Source organism: Schistocerca cancellata, chromosome 10, assembly GCF_023864275.1.
Source record: "Schistocerca cancellata isolate TAMUIC-IGC-003103 chromosome 10, iqSchCanc2.1, whole genome shotgun sequence".
Classification (NCBI taxonomy): domain Eukaryota; kingdom Metazoa; phylum Arthropoda; class Insecta; order Orthoptera; family Acrididae; genus Schistocerca; species Schistocerca cancellata.
Window position 1 is genome coordinate 94,826,575 of NC_064635.1, and position 4,476 is coordinate 94,831,050.

Below are 4,476 nucleotides of genomic sequence, written 5' to 3' on the forward strand. Positions count from 1 at the left end.
GGCGTGCGCTTAAGTATTTTTTATCGTCACAAAGTTTACAAAAGCGTTTTTGTTTTCTTGGTGATAACGTGGTTTTTCACACCAAAAGAAATATAACTTGTAGCGGTGCTACACAACACGTCTTAACAAGTCGGCAACCAAACATCAAAGGTAATGAAGTACATGTTAACATATCGGCGACCAGAAGTACAACCAACCATATAGACTCTAGAATTTTCCTAACAAATGATAAATTGTTCTTTCTTCTGTTTCGCAGCTTCTTGTTATCAAGCGCTGCGGCAATGATTTTAAATATCTGCGCCCAGCGAGTCATAGTATTTAAAAGTACCTTTTAAACGCTGGCCGCGCGTCTTGGTGTAGGCGAACGTTATAAACAGATTTCGTTTTTTTTTTTTTTTTACTCTCGTGTTGTCATGCTTAGTATCACTGCAAACTACAGCTTGGTGGCTGTCCTTTTCTCATATGCAAAATGTCTGAAATCCAATAATATCACATTGCTTACCGCGTGAGGAGCGATGACTCCGTCAGGATCATCGAGACTCACGCGTAGTCGTGATATTATTGCTTTCGTGAAACAAGTTAGTATTACTTGCAAAAATTCTTTACAATAGATTTTACACATTACATCAAGCAAAGTGGTTAACATACAGAGTATCAGGTAAGTATATTCGTACGACTGAAATTGATAGTAATTTGTCCATAGGGTAACTACATGACAATTGAACTGTGCCCTTTCTAATGTATTGTACAAGGATAACAAATGTTCATTTCTCGGTAAAAGATAATGAAATTAAGATAAAGAGACACATACATAGATACATTATACATGGCATAATAAATATAAAAAAAAATAACAAAGAAATAAATTACTTGACTTCGCAGGAAGTCTGGGTGCTGAGTGCACTCGTGGAAAAAAAATATGTTACAAAAGATTGACATTCTTGTTTTACAGTGACATACTACAGGAATATTTTTGTCGTTGTTTCGTCGAAGATTTCTTGCAGTAAATACGTAGCACTTTACTTATTTGTGGCTTTTATGACCTGCAAAAAAAAATGTTTCACTACACTTGGGTAGGTATGAGTTGCACTAGGAGTGGTAGAACTTCGGGTATAAATGATAGCACTGCACTTGAGTGGGGAAATTGATTACACTTTCACAGTGGAGGAAAAGTAGGGCATCACTTTCACTGTGGAAGTTGGAGTAGTTGTCGGGGTGTGATGTTGCGTTGGAAATACGTCGTGGGTCAGGAACTGGAAGACTGGTTCTGCAACATGTTGAGCCGTATGGTGGCGGTCTCTATTTCACTTGACACTTGTCCGTGCTTCCATTTATGTTTTCGTACATGAAAAATACAAAAAAAAAATCTGTATTAGAATGTGCTTACTTACTAATAACTTAGTCTAAAAGAAAATTGGATTAGGTAAGGATAACAATTGTTTATGTACATAAGGTCTCATTCTCTTAGGAATGCTCAGTTCTCATATTTATCTATTTTTCTGGTTTTATTTGGTTCGACACGTTTTCGTCATTACTCGGCCTGGTCAGTAAATTCGGTAGCAATTGTGAAAATCGAGCTTAAGACTCTTCCGATTAGTGTCATTATAATTTCACAAGGTACATGAGTGCTTAATTCATTGCTTTATCATATTTTATTTTGAATGCATTTCAAACACTTTTGGCATCCGCGCTCGTTGTGCAAAGAGAAATTGATTGTTGAGCGCTCAGCGAACACAGTGTTACGTCCGTTGGTCACAATCACGTGATAATAACTTGACAGTTCCACAACGCTAGCCGCAGTATTCTGCGAGAAGCAGAGCGTTAGGTGTCTACTAGCCGTGGTGTGAGTTTTTACACAGTTTTTCATCGACTCTGGATTACGGAAGCAGTCAGATGCGGCGACTCCCGCAGCTGTTTCGAAGAATGCGTCCGTGGAAAGGCGTACAGTACCGTTTGTGGTAAGTACAACACTTATTCACTTTCACTGTTCGGCTTTCTACATCGTGGTTTCGTGGTACAAATACTTATAACATTACTTCACACGCGGTATTTCACACGTGTCATTGGAGTTATCACCTTTTCAGTTCACACGTGATTATTAATTCGTGTTCACATTTATTTGGTCGTCATGTTAAGGTTCACACGCGCCACTTTTATACGTGTCCATTAATTACTTGTCTATAGTCGGTTCACACGCAGCAGCATATACGTGTCCATTTATTACTGACTGCATTATTACTACAAAGTACAGTTAACATTTAGTATACATATCATGTCTAAAAATTATTTACAAAGAAATATTTAGTCTCTGTGACTACAAGGCCTGACGAAAAGCGTGTCTCTTGTTCGTAGTTTGTGCTTCCAAGGCACTTTAGGTTTACACTTTGTTCGAAATCTTGTTATTCTTTTCTTTTTACAATAGGTACTCTTTTCGCAAGTTCAGCTCTTTTATTTTCTCTCTATTACGTCGTTAGTTTGAAGACATAGTCAATGTGGCTTCGTTTACGTGATGAACAGTTCGTGTTCAAACTACCATTGGGAAATTGGGAAGCTTGGTGTTCCCTGTCGTGCAATTGCACATAACAAATCTTAATTGAACTCGCAATTTGCGAAGAATAAGCATAGCCCGTCGACAACCAATGAGTCACGACTATCCATTCGTATAGCCTATATGTATCAATCATGCAACCAGCTCGTAAAATTCACTTCTCTACTGGATAAGGTAGGATGGTAAGGATACTGGTTAGAGGAAAACACAAAAGACTTTTATGGAGTGAAGAGATTTGAAGGCACAGTGTTAATGACGTATGATATGATGAGCTTAACATAAATTATTATCACCTTAGTTTTTCATGACAAATAGTATAATTAAATCGATACAGTAGTTTCCTTGTCGTCTGATCCAGCTCTCTAAACAATTTTCTATGCATATCTAAAATTACTTAAACCATGCATTAGCAGTGAACTATGTCTGTTAACTATCTTCTGTTCCATGTATCGTAAAATTGTTTTCTAAAAAAAAAAAATCGTCGTATCTCGAGGACCTGAAATAGATATTTCTAGTACTAAACTAATTTATTTATAGATGATCTTTGTATTTCAGCTGCACTGTGCCGTAAAATTGTTATGAGCGTATACGGTTTTCTCCGTATTATAATAAAATAATTGAGTTGCGCACTTCTTTCCTGCTACCTGGATCGTTATTGACTTACTTGATTCTTATATGCTAAGCTGCTGCTTTTTGCCTGCTGCGTTTCATAGGTGGTCTCATAAAATTTGTTGTCACACACTCCTTATGCATAACATAACATTTACCTCATTAGAGTAAGCGACCTTGATAATTTTTATTTATTTATTTATTTTTTTTTATTTTTTTACCTACGAGCAATCATTCTGATCTGAATGATCATTTTAATTTATTTCATTCAAGAGGAGAGAGCTTTGCTATACTTAAAACTAGTGGTAGCAGGTGGCACTTAGCACGTCCCTACTATAATATATGTCAGCTCTTTCGGCTGTGGCCGTTCATGGCTCAATTAACTTAAAACTAACTTACATCTAAGGCAAATCTTGCTCTCCTACAATAAATGTGTTTTACTTAAGGTGCTCATATACATTACTTATCTTGTTGTGGCAGGTCGACAGGGTGTTAGTCATGTGCACTACTCTTACATACGTTGGTACTTCACACATAGTATGACAACTTATAGTGTGTGTGTATATTTTCTTTTAGCAGCTTAACTTAACAGATATTTTCAATGGTTGACTCGGTATTTCTTCAAGTCTGCGTGATGAAACAATCCTTTTATTCGTCCAGATACAGGGTCAGCTAATAGATAGCAACCAATGTGCGGCTTTCTTAAGATAATATATGGTCCTTCATACAAGTGCTGCCACTTGCGATTCTTATGATGAATCAAAGATGGTTTGAAGTGGGTCTTTAATAGCACTCGTTCATTTATACGATACGATAAGACTTTGCTAATGTGTTTGTCATGCGCCTTTTTTCTTAGGTTGGCATGAGTGTTAAAGATATGAGAGCTTATTGGTTCCGCAGCTTCCCCGTGGAGGCCTAAAGAAGCTGCTAATGGTTTTCCGACTAGGGTGGAGCTGAAATGTCAGTTATTTTTTACTTGACTAGTATTTTGCGACCTACCAGGTCGAAAATTTGCGTTCGTATCCCATACGACTTGTGCATCTGTTGATTGCGTGTTATTTGACATCGCGTTTGGTGCTTGGTTCGCCTGTGTGTAAAAAATAGTCGGATTTCCTTGGCTATTATAATTGGCGGTGTCAGGAAAAGCATCCGACGAATTGTCCTGACTATTGTTCCTGAACTGTTGATTGGGTTGGTGAGAAAATGTCGCATTTTTCGGCTGTGAAAAATTTATTTGCTGAGAGGGAGTGAAGTGACTCGGCTGACTGTACTGTTGTGGTCTGTTATAATTGTTCCATTTCTTTCCCTTGTGACGATTT